We start from the raw sequence: 25,674 nt of genomic DNA, 5'->3' as shown, positions 1-25,674 counted from the left end.
GATTAACGAAAGGTTTTGTTTTGGTTTGTTTTGGAAGTTCGCACAAAGCTACTCGAGGGCTATCTGTGCTAGCTGTCCCTAATTTAGCAGTGTAAGACTAGAGGGAAGGCAGCTAGTCATCACCACCCACCGCCAACTCTTGGGCTACTCTTTTACCAACGAAAAGTGGGATTGACCGTCACATTATAACGCCCCCACGGCTGGGAGGGCGAGCATGTTTTGGCGCGACTCGGGCGCGAACTCGCGACCCTCAGATTATGAAGTGCACGCCTTAACGCGCTAGGCCATGCCGGGCCTTAACGAAAGGTAATCTTTGGGCATGAAAGTTGTTTCCTTTATATGATATTGTAAAAGAAAAAGCAACATAAAAACAGCAAAACATAAAATGTGAAATCGCAAGTTCACATGTATTTCAGCATGTAACCACCAAACGTTCATGCCAAGTATAGTAAAGATCCATCAACAGCGAACGATTTTTTTTTTTCATTTCGCGCAAAGCTACTCAAGGACTATCTGCGCTAACAGAGAACGAAGTACTGGTTAAAGAAAAAGCAAATAATCGTCAATAAAAACAGCAAAACATAAAATGTGAAATCGCAAGTTCACATGTATTTCAGCATGTAACCACCAAACGTTCATGCCAAGTATAGTAAAGATCCATTTTTTTTTTTTCATTTCGCGCAAAGCTACTCAAGGACTATCTGCGCTAACAGAGAACGAAGTACTGGTTAAAGAAAAAGCAAATAATCGTCAATAAAAACAGCAAAACATAAAATGTGAAATCGCAAGTTCACATGTATTTCAGCATGTAACCACCAAACGTTCATGCCAAGTATAGTAAAGATCCATCAAGAGCGAACGATTTTTTTTTTTCATTTCGCGCAAAGCTACTCGAGGACTATCTGCACTAACAGAGAACGAAGTACTGGTTAAAGAAAAAGCAAATAATCGTCAATAAAAACTGCAAAACATGAAAATCAAAATTACTACTTTGTATATGTCTTCCTCTTGACTCAGTGAACCTTCACTCCAAATTCATCCAAACATGGATACATGGACGTACAACAGACAATACTATTATACAGATTGAAACTTTTATTATCCGACACTTAATATACATAAAACGTGGAGTACATTTTTAGAAAAGTCTGTGGTTCTACAGCCATTTACATGGAAAAAATGTAACTGCACAAAACTTAGTTTTTAACTTCACAAAACTGTCGACTGTCGAAGCTGCACGTTAAAACAGTCCCCGCTGTGATCACGGGGTTATCTAGATGATTATAGCCCCTGACTGACTTATAGAAAAGCAGGACTTGTTCAAATAAAATACTTTGCTCCATATCATGTGAGGGCTATATTCGCTAGCGCCATCTGGATTACTCACTACAGCTCTTGACTATCTTACAGAATAGCAGGACTTGTTCAAATATGCTTTGCTCCATATCATATGAGGACTGTAATTACTAGCGCCACCTTGATTGTTTCAGCTCTTGTAGTACATTTTATAAATATGCATAATATGTAGAGATAGAAAACCTTTATCGATTGTGCAAGAGTGAAATCAAACAGAAATGCTTTGATCTTAAAGTAAACAGTGTATACATCCAGTTACCAACAGCGTAAACAAGTACAACAAGAAGAAAAGCTGGTGAAACAAAAGATTCCCATGCATATTACCGTAGGGTTGTATATTTTACAAGTTGTCAAATCTTCTTTTTGTGTGTATTAACAGAAAGGGATCATTTGTTGATGCTACGGTTTCAAGTTTGACTAATAGTAGATCGTAGTTTACTATTATCTGAACCCTATGGTTCTGTTATCTGAACTCTATGGTTCTATTATCTGAACTCTATGGTTCTATTATCTGAACTCTATGGTTCTACTATCTGAACCCTATGGTTCTATTATCTGAACTATATGGTTCTATTATTTGAACTCTGTGGTTCTATTATCTGAACCCTATGGTTCTGTTATCTGAACTCTATTCTTCTATTATCTGAACCCTATGGTTCTATTATCTTAACTCTATGGTTCTATTATCTGAACCCTATGGTTCTATTATCTGAACTCTATGGTTCTATTATCTTAACTCTATGGTTCTATTATCTAAACCCTATGGTTCTATTATCTGAACCCTATGGTTCTATTATCTGAACCCTATGGTTCTATAGAAAACTTATCTCACGATATAAAAGAAAATTCCTCAGATCTTTGTGGCTATTCATTATAGGACCAACCAGATCGATGATATTTTGTACTGCTTTAAGTTAATAGTTAATTGATGAAATTCGTTCACTTTTCTTATTTTGCATCGAAATAACACACACATTATAAAGTTTAACACAAATATTTTTCTTTGAAATAATTCACTGCTTTGTCTGTTGCTTCGTTGGTGTAATATTATTCGGAAACTTTTGGTTTGGTTTGTTTTGAATTTCGAGCAAAGCTACACAAAGGCTATCTGCGCTAGCCGTCCCTAATTTAGTAGTGTAAGATTAGAGGGAGGAAAGCTAGTCATCATCACCTACCGCCAACTCTTGGGCCATTCTTTTACTAATGAATGGTGGGATTGACCGTCACATTATAACGCCGCCACGGCTGAAAGGGCGAGCAGGTTTGGTGTGATGGGGATTCGAGCCCGTGACCCTCGGATTACGAGTAGAGTTTTGGCCATTTTTGTTTTGTTTTTAGCGATTAACTTTCACTACAATATACGTTTTTGAATAAATGTATACGAAAGCAAATCATACAATATGGTAATATTGTTGTTGTTTAGCCTTTACTCAATTGTACTCAAAGAAGTACTCAATTGTACCTCTGACCCTCTTGGGGGACACGATTTCTCAATTTCTAACTTCATTTTATGCTGAATCGAGTGTTACGTCAAAGGTGGTTTTGAAACAAATAGTTAATAAATTTTAGTAGTAACATTTGTGTGAGAAATGAAACGTTAACTTCAGTCTGTCCCAAATGTTTCTATTTGCGGGACAGAAATCCCTGATAAAGTCAGATTCAAAATAACGTCAACGACACCTAGTTTTTATTAGACACATCTTATTGTTACTGTGGGACTAGACATTATAACCAAAGTCTAATTTGTCTAAACCCTTACATTTTGGATACTGTTTACATTACAGTCTGTTTTATATTTAAGTTAAGAAATTTTTTGTCTTGTTTGAACAGTTAATGCATATTTCTTGGATTTTATTTTAAAGGTTCGTAGTGTGGCTAATGTTTATTATAGTTTTCCTTTGTAATCTTGAAGTACCGAATATCGCCCCCCCCCCCCCCAGTAGCACAGTGACACCACTACGGACTTACAACGCTAGAAAGCAGGTTTCAAAATCCTTGGTGGGCAGAGCACAGGTAGCCCATTGTGTTACTCTCTGTTGCAAAAAGCTTTACGTTCAACAAGTTCAAGGTAAATGAAAGAGTCAAGGACACTATTAAAACTTTGTGTTCTGAAATCAGGATGTATTTGTTTGTTTGTTTTTTAATTTCACGCGAAGCTACACAAGGGCTATCTGGGCTAGCTGTCCTTAATTTAGGAGTGTAAAAATAGAGGGAAGTCATCACCACCCACTGCCAATTTTTGGGCTACTTTTTACCAACAAATAGTGGGATGGACCATCACATTATAACGCCCTCCATGGCTGAAAGGGCGAGCATGTTTGGTGCGATGGGGGGTTCGAACCTGCGACCTTCAGATTATGAGTCGAACGCCTTAACCCACCTAGCTCTGCCGGGCCGATCATGATGTAATCTGGCTTATAAAAATCATGTTTTAAAATATACTGTTAAATAGGTCATGATCACATGATGCAATTTAAAATCGAAGCTTACAATGTAATAAGTACTTAGATAACATATATAAGCAATTTATCCACATATATTAAATGGCTTATTCCTTTTAATAATCACACACTGTCAGGTTAAATGAATTAAAACCAAATGTTTTATTATATTTCTTATATGTTTTTTGTTTTTTTTACTGTATGTTGCTGAAGTGTGAGCGAATCTATAGAAATAGTAAAGCCAGACCTTGTAAACGTTTTCTCGTTCGACTCTAGTTAAATAAGTAAATTTATTTCAGCTACATAAGGTCATCTATTATCTAATTCCTAAGTGTCATGTGGACACTTTTGTTGTTGCTCTACTGCCAAGATAGCTCTCCTTTTCAATAGTAAGAATGTTACTCGACTTGAACAGAACCTGTTTGAGGGCCGTGCATGGGCCCCAAAACAGCATTCAGAGAAGCTTGCCACGTAAAGACTCTCCGACAGAGAGCAGCACCAGTGCTTCGTAATGAATGAAACTGAGAAGTTGAACGGAGTCGGCGGTTTAAGATGTGCGTCCCAGGTGGATTCATAAACACACGTGCGCATTGAGAAATAGACAGCGATTGTGTCAGGGATTCCAATCTATATGTAGGTTCAACGTGCGTTGTAACATTCTATTTCAGTTCATAGTTTCCAGCACGCAAGTTAGAGAAACGGTAACTAAAGACAGAGCAACTGATGAATCACTTTCTTCAGTACGAAGGTAAAGCTTCTGATATTACAAATTGTACGTCAATAATAAAAATCACATTAACGTAATGCATAGTGTACCTTTGTATCTCAGAACGTTTCTCTTCATCAAGAATAGTGTACGTTTATAAGCTATCATAATTATCTTGCTTCGAGTTCGATAAATAGTGTAGAATTAACGGACGTATATATATTGCAGCGTTTGAAAGCATGCGTTTGATCAATAAATACCAGCTATAAATATAACACACAAACGTAAGCACAAAGTAAGAAACTTGTAGAAGCGCAACACACCATTTTTTCTGAGCTGTTTCGCTATTAGCAAGTTTATGTAAACGAATCGTTTGTTTGTTAACGTTTAAACTGTTAATCTACTATAATCTTCAGGGAAGTTCTACTCATTGCAATGGTCAACATTTGATATTGTATTTTCATCAAGGTAATTCTGTTCGTCACCATTCTTCTAGGATATCCTCCATCATTGGAACTTTAAGCAACTGGTCCTTCTTTAAGTAATAACTCTGCCACAACTATCTGTCATAACATGATAACGTCGCATTGTTACGTCATAATGCACGTGGTCCCTAAAGATATTTTTGTTCGGTATATAATTTTGTATCGTACCTAAAAATACAGACCAGTGCTCTATCAAAACATGTAGTATGTACTTACAGATTGTTGTGTTATATATATACAAACCTCCTGGCGTAATGTGTTCTCTATACTGGCCCACACAAACTATTTTAATGTTTTTACGAAGGGTATCTAAGTGTTGCTGTCAACTTGTTCACTTCCTTGTCAGATTGACTGAGCGTTTATCAGAGAGGTGGATTTAGAAGGCTATTTACTTTGAACGTTTTAGTTTCTCGTATGTAATTTATATCCTATTATTGTATTACTTCAATTTGTTATGTAGTATTTTTCTGGAGTATAATGAACTATGGCTGATGCGTGATACATTGGTATCTCTAAGTATCATACGTTTCTTATGCTCTTGAATTCCAAGTGTTATAGAGTCCTTGTTTCCCCAGTGTACTCACGTCCACAACGGATGCTATAAATGGTGTTTTCCCTCTTCTTTGAGTCTGTGATTGGTTTGATATGCATACCAACTGCTGAAGACAACAAAAAACAAAACAAACATATTCCAATTCTATTTCTCCTCTTAACTTACAGCTACAAGACTAAAGTACTTGAGCTTTGGACGGAAGTGAATAAGGTTGTATGCGCGTCCATTCCAAAGCTTATGTTATAAAGGTTAACTGTCTTGGACTTGTTTGCCCTATCTGGATCTGGCTGTGTGTGGGGGAACAATTGGCATAATTTGTTAGTTTTATTATATTTTGTATATATCTTTTTAGAGCTTTGAATGATTAATAACAAAAGCTTAAGGTATGAATTATAAATATTTGTTATACTTTCAAAGCCTTTTCAATACACGAGACTGTACATATTCATTGTGAGTCTATAAATATTCAGTTCTCCTGCGTAGCATGATGTAATATTTCAATTAGGTCTGTGTATTCTTCCCACAGAAGGTTGAAAGAATCAGTCTCAGACATACATTGTTGGCTGCTTTGTTGAACGAGTGGTTAGACCACATAGAAATGTTCTGGCACTAATGCTGTGCTCACCCGCTGCGCTGTGGTCTAAATGCTACAAGATAAACGTCCTTCGATGTTACCCTTGCATTCGAAATAAGAAGCGAAGATAATCGGTAGCTTCGTGACTAACACATAAAGACTTCTGTTGGTGTTCTGCAAAGGCTAAGACACCACTAGCAACAACCACCGAAAACCATAGTTCAAAATATATTTGTTTTATTTGGAGTTGGGCGAAACAAAATAAAATTGTTATTGTAGCTTTTACCAGTAAGATAGAAAAAACAAACAAACCCGTAAACTAAGAGATTAAATAAGTATTGAACACACTTTATATCTAAAGTAAAAACAGCTTAACTTGATAACACATGTGTGAAAAGATTTTAATGTATTCTAAATAATGTGAAAAGGTTTCAGACGATTTGTTTTGTTTTTGTTTTTGAATGTCGCGCAAAGCTACACGAGAGCTACCTACGCTAGCCGTCCCTAATTTAGCAGTGTAGGACTAGTGGGAAGGCAACTAGACAATCACCACCCTCCGCCAACTCTTGTGCTATTATTTTACCAACGAACAGTGGGATTGACTGTTACGGCTGGAAAGGCAAGCACATTTGGTGTGACGGGGATTCGAACCAACGACCCTCAAATTATGAGTCGAACAGGTTTCCGACGAAACTGTATCTAATACATACAAATAGGAAAAGCGTTTGGTAAGAAATCGTAAGGCTATTACCAGGCTAGGTCACTTGAAAATTAAAGGTCATTAAAGTGAAATGAAAGTTTGTGAAGGTTTTCTTGTTTGAAATATAATAAGTAAGTGTTACATACATTACGTATTACGATTTAGCAGGAAATTTTAATTTAGAAGTTAATCAAATTTCGATATGTGTTACCATGGTATTTGCAAACAAGAATGATACACACAATATTGTTTCTTAACACAAATATATTTCTATATACAAACAACAATGCAATTTATAATAACTAGTCGATTACCCGTGGTGCCAGTGTATTAGATCCGTGCGTGACGTATTCATAAAGTCATAACTGTACCCTGAGAATGGAAACAAATTAAGTTCTCCATGACAGGGAACAGAGGCGAAACATGAAATCGTGAACTCTATTGTAAATCTAGATGCACACAAGATAAAAATTTCGCGAAATTGGGGGTTGCACATCGCGTGATAAAAAAGTGTTTTCAGTATCATATAAGCAAGTGTTTTATTATAGTATGATAGTTATTAAAAATAGTTATTACATGTGATAATTTATATATAAAAAGTTTTACAAACTTACAAACAATATTCAGTCTTCTATCTGGTCTGGAACTGAATATTTTGTTGGTGGTCCCGGTCCACAACGAGCGAATTACACTTCATTTGACAGGAATGCTAGCTATCTCTATTTTTGCTTGGCGTAACTCGATTTACAAGCTTGCTTTTTACAGATGAAGTTTGATATCTAATGTCTTCGTAGAAATACTAACGTCCGAACGATTCGTGAAGTTCGAAATATATAAACCTCCCTGGTCAAATATTTGTAGCTTTCCGATTGATAAGCGTTAATCACAGCTACAGCTTCCGAGATTTATAGTAGCGACCAAATAATATTCTGTTGTCTCTTGGCGGATCAGTTCATAAACTGTAAGGCGAAATTCTCGAAAGCACAAGTGGCCCAACAATATTCAAATGTACGCTTGTTGATTCTCACGCTTGAGAATCTTTTACAAATTTAGAGGCCAAGCGCTACTTGCGCAATGCACATTTAATAATATACGTTACATGCATTCAACTGAATCCAACATAGATATTTAAAAATGATATTAAATCCGTTACATACGTTAAAGGACTCGCGTGAAAAAATCAAAAACATATATTATTAAAAACTAAGATTTATTTTTAAATACCTCATTATTTTTTGCAACACTTAAAGGCGGCAAAGAAATGGGATAAAATTATGTCAGTTTCTATGTAAAATGAATAGGCAACCACAGCATTAAGAATTGTGATTAGCTGTAACGTCATTGGCACTGACAAACAATTTTGTGCATAAATATCGTAGAAAACCAGTTTTTATGACGCCGATGGGTCTTAAATTCCAGGAATAGAAAAGTGAAGTTGACCATCTTTAAGTAGAGGAATACCTATGGAAGTTGACCATCTTTAAGTAGAGGAATACCTATGGAAGTTGACCATCTTTAAGTAGAGGAATACCTATGGAAGTTGACCATCTTTAAGTAGAGGAATACCTATGGGAACTCAGAAGAACAACAAAACTCCTATTTAATAATTATAAATGTTCATTCATCAAAAATTTTCACAAATATGTACATGCTTTACACTGCCTTAAGATTTTAACAAATTACGCAATGACGTTTTCTTACCACGGAAGAATTTGGTTTGTTTTGAATTTCGCGCAAAGCTACACGAGGGTTATCTGCGCTAGCCATCCCTAATTTTGCAGTATAAGACTAGAGGGAAGGCAACTAGTCATCACCCCCATTGCTAACTCGTGGACTACTCTTTTACCAACAAATATTAGGATTGACCGTCACATAATAACGCCCCACAGCTGAAAGAGCGAGCATGTTTGGTGCGAACGGGATTCGAACCCGCAACCCTCGGATTACGAGTCGAACGCCTTAACCCCCCTGTCCATTACTTTTTAGAAATATTTCTTCTAATGTGTAATTTATAATATACTCATTCTTACTGCTTTTACAGTTATTTATTATATATATTATTATTAAGATAACTTTGAACCGTTAGCTTAGTATATGGACCTAGAAATACTGATATTCCGGACAAGAGTATTATAATATTATAATAGTATGGTAATATTATAACGCCCTTACGGCTGAAATGGCGAGCATGTTTGATGTGACAGGAATTCGAACCCGCTACCCTAAGATTACAAGTCGAGTGCCTTAACCACCTGGCCATGCCGGGCCGCCATGGAAAAGACTTACGGAACTTGAAATTATCAGATGAAAATTGAACACGAACCACAGTTAATATGCCAATGTTTACAAACACATGCACATAATATAAATATATATTGTCCATAAATAAACAAATTCACTAACTTATAAAAAAGTAATATTTTATACATCGAAACTCAAGTACCACAAATACAACATGTATGGGTTTTGCATTGAGATACTTCTTGTTCACCCACGTTCGCCTTCATATTGCAAGTGTAGATGAATTAAGACCACTAAAAATTAAGTTTCGATCTCCAAAATATCCGTAAAAGAATCCTCCAAGAGTTGGCGGTGGGTGGTGATGACTAGTTGCCTTCGCTCTAGTCTTACACTGCTAAATTAGGAACGGCTAGCACAGATAGCCCTAGTGTAGCTTTGCGCGAAATTAAAACAAACTAACTAAAATATCCGAAACACAGATGTGACACAGCCATGAAGATTTTGAGGGCTTGGGTCAACTTGGCTTAGTCTGTGGGTCATGGTTTTAAACCTCCTCTTCAGACGTGGTCGCCCTTTCAACCCTAGGGGCGTTACATTGTTGTGGTAAATCCCATTGTTCGATTAGTGTAGCCTGAGAATTGGCGGTGGGTGGCGATTATTGACTGGCTTCCCTCTATTCTATCACTTCTAGATTAGGGACGTCCAGCGTAGACGGTTCTCTAGTAGGTTTACACGAAAACTCAACAAAGAAACACCGGATTTAGTTTTTCATGTAATGTGATCTAGCCCGACGGATAACGTTTATCATGATTCATAGGTTATTTTGCCTTGAACCTTTTCAGTCTAATAACAATTTTATTACTGAATGAAATAGTTGTCCTTGAATCGTGTCAGAGAGAACTGGAGTTGCTCTAACAAACTAAAGCAGGTTCAGGTCACAACCGAGCAGGTGTTCACCGGATCTATGTTTCTTCAGTTACCACAAAGGATCGTTTATTATTCTCTTGATGTACAGAAATCCTGTCATCATTTATACACGTTCAAGTATCAACAGGGCCTCACATCAATTCTCGTTTATAGCCTCAATATTTTATTTGAGAGAAATCTCGGGTACTGTGTCCTCATCACTTTTAGTAACTTCAACACTGTTTCGTTTGTGTCGTAGAAGTAATGAGCCGTTTTAAAACCCTAAGCAGTTTCACTTGAATCAGAATCTTTGAACGTTTTGTTTGTTTGTTTGTTTTGAATTTCACGCAAAGCTACACGAGGGCTATCCGCGCTAGCCGTCCCTAAGTTAGCAGTGTAACACTCGAGAGAAGGCAGCTAGTAATCACCACCACCCCCAGCTTTTGGGCTACTCTTTTACCAACGAAAACTGGGTTTTACTGTTACTTTTTAACGCCCCTACGGCTGAGAAGGCGAGCATGTTTAGTGTGACGAAGATTAGAACCCGCGACCCTTAGAGCAGAAGCCGAGCACACTAACCACCTGGCCATGCTAGGCTAATATCGTATGTATCACTACAGACTGAATAACAATAATGTAGATCATGAATGCGCCGTATCTACAATGACAATATCAAATATAACACGAGAAATAAAATTTAGATGTGTTTGTTTTGAATTTCACGCAAAGCTACACGAGGCTTATCTGCGTTAGCCGTTTTTAATTTAGCAGTGTAATACTAGGGGGAAGGCAGCTAGCCATCATCACCCACCGCTAACCCTTGGGCCGTCACATTATAACGCCCCACAGCTGAAAGAGCGAGCATGTTTGGTGCGAACGGGATTCGAACCCGCAACCCTCGGATTACGAGTCGAACGCCTTAACCCACTTGTCTATTACTTTTTAGAACTATTTCTTCTAATGTGTAATTTATAATATACTCATTCTTACTGCTTTTTCAGTTATTTATTATATATTATTATTATTAAGATAACTTTGAACCGTTAGCTTAGTGTATGGACCTAGAAATACTGATATTCCAGACAAGAGTATTTATAACAACTAGGGTAACAAAATAATAACTTAGATTACGAGTCGAGTGCCATAACCACCTGGTCATGCCGGGTCCTTACGTTTTGGTATTGAATGTCAGTTTTTTTAGTCACTTCCACACTAAGATTGCATTTTTTCCTCTTGTTGCGTCACTCTAAAGTGTCTAAGGATCTAAGTTGAATTAAGAAGTATTTTGTTCGTCAATAATGAAATACGGATAATGACCTAAAGATAATTAACCGGTTTAGTACCATTTAGAGCACGATATACTCGGAAAATATTACTGAGATTGAGAAAGATCTACATGTGGATCAGTTTTATCAAGGTGGAGTAAAATATAGAGCATTCTTTATAATTCAGACTTAATAAATAAACTGCTTACTACAAAGTTAACTATTTAGAGGTAACTGGTTCGTCCACAAAAAAATAAATATAGCAAGTGGAGAGTAGAACGTATGGATTGCAGGCAAACTAATGAAATGTGAAAACAGACAAACAAAAATTCTGAAAGTGATTAAACTGGAAGCTTCTTGATCTTTTTTGTTGTTGTTGTTGTTTGGGAATTTCGCACAAAGCTACTCGAGGGCTATCTGTGCTAGCCGTCCCTAATTTAGCAGTGTAAGACTAGAGGGAAGGCAGCTAGTCATCACCACCCACCGCCAACTCTTGGGCGACTCTTTTACCAACGAATAGTGGGATTGACCGTCACATTATACACCCCCACTGCTGGGAGGGCGAGCATGTTTAGCGGGACGCGGGCGCGAACCCGGACCCTCGGATTACGAGTCGCACGCCTTACGCGCTTGGCCATGCCAGGCCCTATTCTTGATCTTAATAAATGTGAACAAACATTATGTTTGGCTGTAAATATATTTTTAACTCGGTTCTCTTGTACTAAGTATACACAACACTGATTTAAGACACACTAATAATATTTATACTTTTTTATCACTTTAATCACCTGCTCCTTTAGTCCTTTTAGAAGTACAAGGCCTGGCATGGCCTGGTGGTTAAGGTTCGTGACTTGCAATCTGCTGATCGCTGGTTGGAATCGTCGTCGTCGAATATACCCACGCTTTCATCCTTGGGTGCGTTATAACGTGACAATCAATTAATTCCACCATTCATTGATAAAGGAGTAACTCAATAGTTGGCGGTTGGTGGTGTTGACTGCCTTCCTTCTAGTTTATCATTGCTAAATTATGAACGGCCTTTGTATAACTTTGCAAGAAATTCGAAACAAACCAAATGAAATTCACAAGATCAAATGATGCTTGTTTAAAGTGCTAGGCTTTCATCTTTTTATTTTATTTTAAATGTGAATCGCACTAGTATAGAGATATTATAATATATGTATATTTTACAGGCGTAGCCTATGATAACAAAATGTTCTCGAAGCTATCCACATTTTATCATTGTGCATCGAATGTACGCATTTTCCCAACATCGGTCACCTGGTTTAAAGTTAAGCAATAAGCTACATAACAGGCCTGGCATGGTCAGGTCGTTAGTGCGCCTGACTCGTAACCTGAGGGTTTCGGCTTCGAATGCCCGTCACATCAAACATGCTCGCCCTTTCAGCGTTATAATGTGATGATCAACCTCACTATTCGATTGTAAAAGAGTAGCCTAAGAGTTTTCGGTGAGTGGTGGTGACTATATTTGCTTTCATTCTAGTCTTACACTGCTAAATTCAGGACAGCTAGCACAGATAGCCCTTGTGTAGCTTTGCGCGAAATTTAAACGAACAGACGAACAAAATCGTCTGAGTTCGTCCTTAATGATTACGATTATCGCTTTTATGTTTTATTGAATTACCATCAGTTGAAGAGATCGCCTCGTTTCCTGGTCCTAACGTTACATTTACACGTGTAACATATTTCTAACACAGGATAATGTCTCTCGGTGGTAAAGTGATATTGATGAAAAAGGTTCCGTAGAATAACACCAAATCAGAAAACAAAAAGCACGTGAATCTAAACCACCGACCGTACTTGAACGTACTTACTTCCAAGTAACGTTTTATGAAACATTTACGAATCACGATCTACGTTTCGTGTCATAATTTCATCTTAACAGGTGATTACGACAGAAACTTCGTAAGGTGTGCTGATACCGGATTTACAGAGTTTCTACAGTAGAACAAATTGCAGCTAAACCACTTAAGATCATATTAATCTCTGCTAGCATGCTATCTTAAGGTTCGGGGTTTCTAAGAAATCTAGACTTCTTCAAAAAGCTTTGGTCGGCACATTAGGTTGGCGCATGCTCAGAACGCTACTTCCTTTATATAATTTAAAAGCAAGGGTTTTATGAGTAACATCAGTGAAATAGACAAACTTATTGTTTAGACGTTAGACAAGTAGGTCTCAAATCCAATTTTCTCGATTTCTGTCTGTTGATTATTCCTCCTACTGCTATTATATCCAACTTCTGGGAAGATCCACGTGACGAGCCAAGGCTTCTTCGACATAGTAACGTTATTGTAAACGTGATACAATTACAATGTCACTATTAAAACTATAGTTGTTCTCTCTGAACATATTATCACTTATATGGTTTTTCGATACTATCTGTTTCCACTCTTTTCGGGCTGTTTTTGAGAATGCTGAGCAAAGTTATCGCTGAGGTTTAATGTTTGGATTGTAACTGATAAAATGCTATCACCCACGTGTTTAAAAAACAAACAAAAACTAGTGTGAGCTCGTGAAGAGAAAACAACGCAAACTAGAACCCCTGATCCTGTGCTTAGAACGTTATCGACAAATTCACGTCGATTACAAAAGTAGGTTACCTTGAGAAATTTTACATGTCAATTATCCACGTTTGCTTCATTCCAAGGCCTTCCCTTCATATATAGCCATATATAGAGCCGAGCACGCGCTCAAACACACCTGATAACCAGAACAATAGCAAATTATGATTTCTAAAGATCACTATTTTTAATGCATAATATTAAACATATTATATACTGCACAATGACCACATTCTGTTTTTTTTTTTTTACTTATTCCAGTTTTATAGTGCTATCGGAGATATGCGGTCTCATGAGTTTCGCATGTTGTAGTTTTTATATTTCTCAGAGGTAACAGCCCTTATTTTGTCGGTTTTGGAGCTATGATTTATTGTTAAAGTTTAATATAGTTTTAACACCTTTGTGGTTATTGTAATAACTCCTAAATATTAACATAATTGGTTTTAAGCTGGTATAGCAGTGACAAATGGTTCTTAAACTCATTAAATACTGAGATGGTTGGTTATTTTAAGTCTTAATTACCTGCGCTAGTCATCGCTAATTTAGAAGTGATAGGTTATGGGGAAGGCAGCTGGTCAACATCACCCACCGCCAACTCTAAGGCTATTTTTTTACTAACAAATTGTATAAAGTATTGTCACTTTACAACGATCTCACGGCTGAAAGGGCGAGGAAGTGTGTTGATGGGATTCGAACCCGAAATACAAATATTTTATGTCGAACGTTCTAACCACCAGACCATACTAGTAAAGTTATATAAGTCATTATATTATATAATTTATATGTATAATAGTTTGATTTGGATTTCGCGCAAAGCTACACAAGGGCTATCTGCTCTAACCGTCCCTAATTTAGCAGTGCAAGACTAGAGAGAAGGCAGCTGGTCATCACCAACCACCGCCAACTTTTGGGCTACTCTTTTACCAACGAATAGTGGGATCGACCGTCACATTATAACGTCCCCACGGCTGAAAGGGCGAGCATGTTTGGTGTGACGGGAGTTCGAACCCGCGACCCTCAGTTTACGAGTTGAGTGTCTTAACCATCTGGCCATGCTTGTATAATATAAATGATTGGTTTTGTTTAACTGAGTTACTGAGGAAGTATGTTCGTATTCAAAGTTTATGTTTGTATTAGTTAACTTTACTTAACAATCGTGGAAAGTAATATATAGAAAACAATGTTCTAATCTGTTTATTCTCCCCCCTTCTCTTGTTTGTTTTTTAATTTCGTGCAAAGCTACTCGAGGGCTATATTTCCGTCCCTAATTTAGCAGTGTAAAATTAGAAGGAAGGCAGCTAGTCATCACCACCCACCGCCAACTCTTGGGCTACTCTTTTACCAACGAATAGTGGGGTTGACCGTCACATTATAACGCCTCCACGGTTGAAAGGGCGAGCATGTTTGGCGCGACGGGGATGCGAACCCATGACCCTCAGATTACGAGTCGCACGTCTTAACCCACCTGGCCATGCCGGCCGGGCTTCCCTCCTTTCCCTTACATACATGAAAGTTTTAAATTATCTATGTTAAAGTTTATCTAATACCAAAACGTGATAACGTTTTTCTCTTCATTAAAGTTTATTCAACATCGTAACACGGAGAGATTTTTCTGTACATTAAGGTTTGTCCAACGTCATAAGATGACAACATTTTTCTGTAAATTAAGGTTCATCCAACATCATAACATGACGATAATTTTCTCTTCTCTTTATCTTCAATAAAGGTACATCAAGTTATAGTTTCAGGAACCTCAACATTTTAAACAGTGGAAGATATTTCTTATATCATTTTAATCAAAATTCTTTGAACAGTTGGGTAACCATATCAGTTGATAAACAGACGACTAGGTCTGAGCCATTGTACTCAGAGACTGAAAGTGATAAAAAAATTCCCTTCCCCAGCGGTGTTATCCCAGGTCTTTGTTTGAACGTCTGAAAAGTTGACAAGACAATTCTATGGGTTGTGTTCCACTGGCGTGAAACAAAGGATTTTGAGAAACACCTGCCATTGGTATTACGTACGACCCGGAATCGCTAATAATATAATCACATGGTCTTAAAAAGTGGATATAACCTAAAATATAAACTATGTGACCTTAGGTCACGTGATTGACGTTTGCGTGAGACGAACAATGTGAAAACTATATTTAAAAACATTTTATTCATGATGATTTGGTACGTAGATGGCGCACCTGTTGAAAATGTTCATGTAAAGTAAATTTATCCCTCAAAATATAAATATAGTTATCGTTTATTTCTAAAATACATTCTAGCAGTTTTAGTATAAGATAAGAATAAAACTAATAAAACCTGCCTATCCCTGATATAGGTGTCATTAATGTATTCATGAACGCACTCTTGCGGTCAAAAAATTAAGGAAAAATATTTTAATTTACAAGAAAAAAATATCCGAAACACCTTTATTACACGAATATTTTTGTTTAAGTCTTGTGTTAAATCGTAAAACAACAAGGCGTTTATTAGTTTGTAGTAACCCACATCTCAAGAGAATTATCAAATAAGTAAAGATGTACATTTTAGTTATTTAACTGAGTTTTTCTTTCTACTATTGTAGAGCCTAACTAGGCCTAACCAGTATGAAGACCTTGACAAAATGAAAACCGTTTGTTTGTTGTACATGCCTCAGACCTCTACTTAGTTAATAATGTACTTGATACATTTTATTTAATAACGAGTCATAATCTTGCCGTTTTATTAGAAATTCTTACTTTAAGTTGCTATCTGTCCGTTGTAACGTCTAACAAAACTTTTCGTTTTAGCTATTTAACTGAGTTTTTCTTTCTACTATTACATATATATATATACACCTGAAGGTTTGATTTTACGAAGTATTAAACGACGAGAGCATTGTTTGCTGCTACTTAAGTGTTGAATATGAATTAATTTCTGGTAACATACTTTTTTGTTTGTTTGTTTTGGAATTTCACACAAAGCTACTCGAAGGCTATCTGTGCTAGCCGTCCCTAATTTAGCAGTGTAAGACTAGAGGGAAGGCAGCTAGTCATCACCACCCACCGCCAACTCTTGGGCTACTCTTTTACCAACGAAAAGTGGGATTGACTGTCACATTATAACGCCCCCACGGCTGGGAGGGTGAGCATGTTTTGGCGCGACTCGGGCGCGAACCCGCGACCCTCAGATTACGAAGTGCACGCCTTAACGTGCTAGGCCATGCCAGGCCCCAACATTTTTTTTTTTTTATTTCCTCTAAATCAGATGAATTTAGTTTAACTTTTGCTAAAGCTACGCAGCAATAGACTGGAGGGAAAACAGCTAGTTAACACTACCTACTGCAAACTGTTGGAACACTTTTTTACCAACAAATAATGGAATTGACAGTCACATTATGACATACCCACAACTGAAAGGGTGAACATATTGGTTGATGAACATAACAAATAGTGTATAATTCTGTGACATAGCTTATCATAGTTACCGATGTGCTACAGTATCTGTTTGTTTTCTAAAGCAGAGCCACATTTTGCTACATTCTGTGTCTACCGCGGGGAATCGAACCCTGGATTTTGGCGTTGTAAGTTTGTAAACTGTACGCTGTACCCACCAGGCCATGAAATTTGTATACATATGCAGGTAATAACGAGATTGACATGAGAAAGCATTAATATTTCAGGCCTATATAACTAAGCTTATGAGACTGTGAAATTACGCTCATGCTGAATATCTTCGTCGTATCCAGATATATGTTTTGTTCTTCTATCTTTTACAGAAAACAAACTGCTATACTTTCAAACAGTTTCGTTATGTTTCCGTCAGTATCTTAGATTTTTTTACAAATTGGTGGAAACGACAGCGATCTAAATAAACAGACTGAGTCAGCTAGTATGAAAGATTGGAAACCTACACGTGGAGAAACAGATGAACATATACGACATTTCTCTGGTAAACGTTTTCAGGCCTCGGAGCAAATTCCACGATCCAAAATTAGTTTTTTCGTCTAAAGTAAACGAGGATTTTCATGCAAAGTTAATATCCTATGAAAATACGTCTATTCCAATCCAAATCCGTAAAGAAGAGGAAAACCATGCTACCATGAGAGAAGTTTCTGAAAATGGTTATACGAACGGCAAAAACGTGCAAAACATTGAGAGAGAAGAGTGGATTGCGGTAAGAGAAGCGCGCGCTACAGAGAACAACATTTTAGAGGCTGATAACACGGAGGTTGAATTCTCTAAAACCCAGGAAGACGTCCTCATGACTAACTTTACATCTCCCTTAAGTGACAAAGAACTTACATGGAGAGAGCGGACGACATCTGGTGGCGATATTATTGATAATACACACTTGTCTGACGATCTCTACTCCTCTAGATGTAACAACCATCCAAGGGTTTCCAAAGACTTTACATTCTCTGAAGACATTAAAGACGTGGATTTGTATTTGGTAAGATAGTGTTCGAATCCATTGTTTTCTCCATTCGAGTTTATGGAGCACTTTAGACCTTCTGATATACAATATCTATAAAACGTTTCAGTTCAATTAAACTGATCGGAGTATAAACCAATTTTATTCAAAATTTTGCTACACTAGTTAAAGTAAACTCGTCAGATTTGTAGATTCTTTTACACTAGTTAAAGTAAACTCGTCAGATTTGTAGGTTCTTTGATACTAGTTAAAGTAAACTCGTCAGATTTGTAGGTTCTTTGATACTAGTTAAAGTAAACTCGTCAGATTTGTAGGTTCTTTAATACTAGTTAAAGTAAATTCGTCAGATTTGTAGGTTCTTTAATACTAGTTAAAGTAAACTCGTCAGATTTGTAGGTTCTTTGACACTAGTTAAAGTAAACACGTCAGATTTGTAGGTTCTTTTACACTAGTTAAAGTAAACTCGTCAGATTTGTTGGTTCTTTTACACTAGTTAAAGTAACTCGTCAGATTTGTAGGTTCTTTTACACTAGTTAAATTAAACTCGTCAGATTTTTCTATTAAACTATTTAAAACAGACTTACGTTTTATGATTTATGTTACACTAAGTAAGGTAGATTTATGGTACATTTCAAGATTATGTTACGCTAGTTAAAGTAGACTTGTTACGTATTTAGATCATGTTATATTAACTAAAGTAAATTTGTCACTTTTCTAGACTTGTCCTATGCTAGTTAAAGTAAACTCATTAGATTTATAGGTTCTTTTACACTAGTTAAAGTAGACTTGTCACATTTTTACGTCATATTGCATTATATAAAGTAGCCTCGTTAATAATGTCATATCTGTAATTAATTATAACAACAATCAACGTTTTTATCCATTTTATACGTAAAAGTATATACGTCACTCATGTTTCAAAAACACCGTAATAAAGAGCTGTACTGTTGAAGTGCCAAACTTGATATCCCCTCCAATAGGTTAACGGTTAGTTTAGATACAGCTGTCGTTAATTTTAAACTACTGACCAGAGATGACGTAGCCAGTTACCGGTACCCGGGACCATAGAAGCTTTCTCTTTGAGTCAGGACAAAGGAATCGACTGTCACTCTTATTACTCACTCATTTCACAGAAATACGTTAGTGATTTTTTAAAAACAACATTATATTCAATTAAAAATATTTATAAAGAGACACCAGTTCTACGAACACTATAGAAAAGTTTTAAAAATTATAATAAAGAAAGGGCAAGTTAAACTTTTCGATAATTTAAACAGGTTGGAAAGCGTCAGAGCATAAAGACTTTGCGACTTGTTTTATTACAAGTGTGCTCTTAATCATCGCTGTATATGATTGGTTTTGGTCTGTTCTGAATTTCGCGCAAAGCTACACGAGAGCTATCTGCGCTAGCCGGCCCTAATTTTGCAGTGTAAGACCAGAGGGAAGGAAGCTAGACATTACCACCCACCGCCGAATCTTGGGCTACTCTTTTATCAACGAATAGTGAGATTGACCGTCACATTATAACGCCCTCACGGCTGAAGGGGCAAGCATGTTTGGTGTGACGGAGATTCGAACCCGCGACCCTCGGATTACGAGTCGAGTACCCTAACTACCTTCCCATGTGCTGTATATGATGGACCAACACTCATTACAGTTTTAAGCCTGTACGTTACCTGTAAGTATTTGTCTACGAGAATGGAGTTAGTATAAAAACCAATAAAATTTCTGATAGCCTACAGTATGGACCTGTCATGGCCTGATGGTTGGGTTACTCGAATCGTAATGTGAGGGTGGTGGATTCGAATACCCTTCAGCGAATAACTTCGCCCTTTCGTCCCCTTTTCGCCGGGGACGTTATAAGCTTATGGTCAATTTCTCTATCCGTTGGTAAAAGAATAGTCCAAAAGTTGGTTTAGGTGATTCTGGTTAACTTCCTTTCATATAATTTATCAGTGCTAAATTAGGAACGGCTAGCCCTCGTGCAGCTTTACACGAAATTCGAATCAAGCCCATAACATTTCGTGATGACGAGAAACTGACTTGAAGTTAAAATGTATTCTCAAGACGGTTGATACGGGTATTAAAAGTTTAATTAAAATAAAGTACAGAACAACGTTTTGACCTTCTTAAGCCATCTTCAGTTTAACAAAGGTCGAAACGTTATTCTGTACTTTATTCTAACTTAAGGGCTAATACCCGTACCAGCCGTCTTGAGAATACAAACCCATAGAATCTTCAGTGATAGGAACTGAACCAGCAATCTGTAGGTTGTGATTCGAGCTTCCTGACTTTGAAGCCATGCTAGGCCTAACCAGTCTTGAAGACCATAACAAAATGAAAACCGTTTGTTTGTTGTACATGCCTCAGACCTCTACTTAGTCAATAATGTACTTGATACTTTTTATTTAATAACGAGTCATAATTTTGCCGTTTTATTAGAAATTCTTACTTTAACTAACTATCTCTGTCTGTTGTAACGTCTGACAAAAAATACGCACCGTATTTTTTCGGTGTATAAGACGCACCCCTATTTTCAAGGCTATTTTCAGGGAAAAAATTCGTCTTATACACCGAAAAATAAGGTATTTTAGAGATATCAGGAAATCCACCTATCGACTCTCCGCAGTGGCACAGAGGTATGTCTTCGGACTCCCACCGCTAAAAACCGGGTTTCGATACCCGTGATGAACAGAGCACAGATAGCCCATTGTGTATCTTTGTGCTTAATTATAAGTAAACAAGCAATATATTGAGTGGTGTTGAAGATTAGTTGAAGAGAGCCGTGTATCAAATCATTTGAGTTTTCATTTAATACATTAACTGAGTTGGATACTGCGAAGCCATTACGTAGATAGGAGCGCTCCCTGGTTGCTTTATATTCTTACGTTTTTTGACAATCTTTTTTTAAACTCATCTGCGCTGAATACTCGTATCAATATACTAATTCTAAGACATAATGTATGTATATATAATTTATAGCGTTGGATCCAAAACAGCCATAATATCTAATTTCAGTTACGTGTAAGATTATCTTCTGGTTGTAGTCGAAGTTAACGACACTTTGCCGCGTCCCTCGCGTGCGAAGTGAAACTTGGAGTGCCACTGGCTCTGGTTTCGTCTGTTGAATAATAAACATTGAAACGTAATACTGTGCGTGTGGTCGTTCGTCTACCTGGCGTAAAGAAAAAAAAAAGTAAAATAAACCACGTGAAGTCTGTATGACGTAGTCATTAGTATTTCGTCATCACTCGCTATTTTATTTGTACCTCAGCTGAAAATATAAAACTTCTCCGAGAATTAGGGGTAATTATTGATATGAAATTGTGATATTCTAGAGTATTCAATGCACGATTTTCGCATAGCATCGCAAGGAGCGCCCACGAGATTTTTTATCAAGGGCAGTCGTAAAGTTAGCTTTATAGTTTGACATCGAAAGCTTGTGTTAATTTACGTGCAAGTATCCATGTTGATTACTGGAAATCACCTTGGCTTGTACAGAATGCCGCGAACATGGCCTCTGTGTTCCCAATCATGACTCATGAGGCCCACCCTAGCAGCTATAAGTGATTCAACTCGCAAGAATGAAACAAGAACGCAAAGATGGTGGCTTAGAAAAAAAAACAACAACAAACAATAAAGAAACTATAGGATGGCAAACTAACACAGAAGTCCTTGTTTTTAAGGGGCGGGCAAAAATTTGGTAATACCAAAGTTGTGCCCTCAACTAACGAGTAGATCAGGCCCGAAGGTTTACTGGTTCCTGCTAAGAAAGAGTTCGTTTGTTTACTGACACTACCTATCTTGAGTAATTAACGCAGAAAGGATACGAACAGAAGTTCACGAACGATGGAACTTGAAACAGTAATTTTTGGCTTTTACGCTTTCATGAAACATTTTTATTTGGCAATTAGTATCCCTTTTCAAAGGAATTCTATTCCGTCATTGTACGCAAGTTGACAAAGAAAACACTGTTTAAAGATGTATGTGTTATCTTCAGGCACCAGAATGAAAACTACATTTATTTAGCTTGTAAATACATCATTATAGTATCGCAGGGTGAGTATTAGTTCGTTTTGGGTTTTGGTTTTGTTTTTTTACATTATTACTCGCTAATGACCAAAGAATCTCTTAATTGTGACACTTATTATTTTATTAATTATACTGGATTTATGTTTCATAGTTACCTTTAATAAATGACAGCAATCAGTGTTCACACAGTCTCTTTTTCATCTGAAATACTCTTGAGATTCGAAACGGTACTGATAAGACTTACTGAAAAATCTGTTAAAGTTTATTCGTATCAGGGTCACAGGTAAGCAGTCTGTTGCTCTCGCCCCCCAGCGGCACATCTAGAAACCGTGTTTTGATACTCGTGGTGGGGCAGAGCACAAATAGCCCATTGTGGAGCTTTGTGCTTTACTACAAACAAACAAACTGTTGCTCTCGTTCGTGTGTGGGTGTGTTTTTTTCTTATAGCAAAGTCACATCGGGCTGTCTGTTGTGTCCACCGAGAAGAATCGAACTTCTGATTTTAGCATTGTAAATCCGAAGACTTACTGCCGTCTCTCGTCCGAAGTGAATGGTATCAGAAGCCAGTAATTTTTATGGTTAATACGTTTCTTTTTTCAATTGTCACAGTTAAAAAAATTTTAGAAGATGGCATTAGGAGAGACAATTCTAATACTAAACACAGTGTTAAGATTTTGTAGAGACTTGTAACGTTATCTTGTACTTATACATAATCGTTATTATTACAAAATTAATCATACGGTAAATTTGTTAAAAAGTGATAAAGATAATAATCTGCATTGACACGTCTATCTTTAGAAGACAACCTTGATATACTGCAAAGGCAGACAATATCGGAGGGGGTAAGTCTACTTGATAGTAATTTTTTTTTTTTGTAATTAAAACATGAATTTTGTAGCAGTTGGTAGACGAGTAGGTTCGTGCTCATAATAAATCAGCTATGCTCGCCCTTTCAGCCGTGGAGGCGTTATAATGTGACGGTCAATCCAACTATTCGTTGGTAAAAGAGTAGCCCAAGAGTTGGCGGTGGGTTTTTACGTTCTCTCGAGATAATTTTGTAGTTGGTAGACGAGTAGTTAATTGGCGAGATAATTTATGTAGTTAATTGGCATTATTAAAAGAGACGAACTAGTCCATTAAATATTTTATATTATTTATTTAAAAAGTATGTTTTTATTGATGAAGTTACACCGTCTCTTCTGTCTATGTTTGGTAAACTTTATCAGTCGATAATTGACAGAGGAAATTAATCTCAAGCATTGGCAATCTTCATGTAATTTTTTTATTTCAATTTACAATAAAAGTTTAAAACTATACAGATACGTGGTTCAACTAATGAGGAAGAACAAACCATTAAGACCAAAAACTACAGATGGTTTATACACTTTATAGAAGACACCAATAATCAATAACACGAAAAACTAAATATAGCCTATACACCTTTTACAAGACACCAAAAACCAATAATACTGAAAGCTAAAGATAGCCTTAAATAAGACACCAAGGCTCGCTATGGCCACGTGATTAAAGCACTCGACTCGTACTGCGAGGGTCGCGGGTTCGGATCCCCGTCGCACCAAACATGCTCGCCCTTTCAGCCTTGAGGGAGTTATAATGTGACGGTCAATCCCAGTACTCGTTGGTAAAAGACTAACCCAAGAGTAGGCGGTGGGTGGTGATGACTAGCTGCTTTCCCTCTAGTTTTACACTGCAAAATTAGGGACAGCTATAAAAGATAGCCCTTGTGTAGCTTTGCGCGAATTTCAAAAATAAACAAACAAGAAACCAAAGACTCAATATGGTTTATACACCTTGTACAAGACACGAATAACCAATAGCACCAAAAGCTAAATATAATCGATACGTTTGAAACAAGACAAACACTCAAGTTTTACAGGTACTGTGACAAACTTAGATACCTCAGTGGAAAACAAAGACAAAACTAAAATACAAACACCGTCAAGCACATTATGACGAAGCAGAGAATGATACGAACATGAAAAACAAACGACCAAATTGTATGTTTTATCCATACACGTATGGTACGCTAGTTTCCGAGATAACGTGATATCTGACAGCATTTTTATGCGCGGTTATATGCGGAGGCATTTCTGATTCTGACGATTAGAATCAGAAACAAGTAAAATTGATAAAGAAATTTAGAAGACCCTGAGAACTCACAATAAAAAAAATAATGTTCGGAAAAATAACGTAAACCTGATTGGTAGATCACTAGAAATAATTATGAACCTCAATCTATCACCACATTCACGACTTGTCACTGAATTATGATACCGAGACTGACAGTCACATCTGATTGTCAGTTTTATTGTAATACGGTATTATATAAGCTCTGTGAATATAGAGCACGTTCATTCAAAGTAGGAGGCCTGGCATATCCAGTTTGTTGGGTCGTCCAATTTGCAAGCTGATAGTTGCAGGATTGAAACTGATCACCGAATATGTTCGTCATTTTAATCTTGGAGGTGTTTCAAAGTACGGCCAATCCTACTACTCGTTAATAAAGAGCAACTTGAGAGTTTTAGGTGGGCGATCTTGACTAGCTGTTCTCTTTCTAATAGTTTCTTTGTTTACGTTAAGCATATGTTGGCTATTTGTGCTCTGCCTGCTGATGGTATCGATATCCGACTTCAAGTGTTATAAGCTTTTAGGGTTGAATGGCGTTGTTTACTTTATTAAACAAACTTCTTTGCAATCTGCAATCGATTTACGTTCGTGCCTTAGTCAATCCAAGAGGGCCCGCCATGGCCAGGTGGTTAAGGCACTTGCCTCATAATCGGAGGGTCGCGGGTTCGAATGGCCGTGACAACAAACATGCTTCCCGTGGGGGCATTATAATGTGACTGTCAATCTCACTATTCTTTGGTAAAAGAGTAACCCAAAAGTTGGCTGTGGGTGGTGATGACTAGCTGCCTTCCCTCTAGTCTTACACTGCTAAATTAGGGACGGCTAGCGCAGATAGTCCTCTTGTAGCTTTGCGCAAAATTAAAAAAAAGCCAAACCGTTTTGATTGGTTTGTGCAACTGAAATATAGGGATTTCAAATGAGGCCTCACTAACTTTTCTAATTAACTTTGAAGTAACTTATAGAAATAACATGCTTCAAAGTATAACTGGTAGTGTCTTGGAAACTAGAAAAATATTGTTGTCTTTGATCTGCTACGTTTCCTTTATTTTCCTTAGTCGATTAAGGAATCACATATTGAATTATGAAATGTTTGCTGATTTGGCTTATTTTGAATTTCGCACAAAGCTACACGAGGGCTATCTGTGCTAGGCGTCCATAATTAAGCAGTGTAAGACTAGAGAGAAGGCAGCTAGTCATCATTACCCACCGCCAACTCTTGGGCTACTCTTTTACCAACGAATAGTGGGATTGAACATTACATATTAACGCCCTCACGGCT

The 25,674-nt window shown here is 37.1% G+C and overlaps 1 protein-coding gene across 2 annotated transcripts in view; it reads left to right on the top strand.

The window, feature by feature from the left end:
• The first annotated feature begins 4,325 nt into the window (after positions 1-4,325).
• Positions 4,326-25,674, top strand: part of LOC143256558 (uncharacterized) — a 108,761-nt gene continuing 87,412 nt past the window's right edge. For both annotated transcript variants that reach the window (XM_076513923.1, XM_076513922.1), the window contains exon 1: positions 4,326-4,545. The gene's annotated coding sequence lies outside the window, so the exon portion shown is untranslated. The remainder of the gene's footprint in view (positions 4,546-25,674) is intronic.

The sequence above is a fragment of the Tachypleus tridentatus genome, chromosome 7, assembly GCF_004210375.1.
Source record: "Tachypleus tridentatus isolate NWPU-2018 chromosome 7, ASM421037v1, whole genome shotgun sequence".
Taxonomy (NCBI): domain Eukaryota; kingdom Metazoa; phylum Arthropoda; class Merostomata; order Xiphosura; family Limulidae; genus Tachypleus; species Tachypleus tridentatus.
This window is presented reverse-complemented; position numbering and strand designations above follow the sequence as displayed.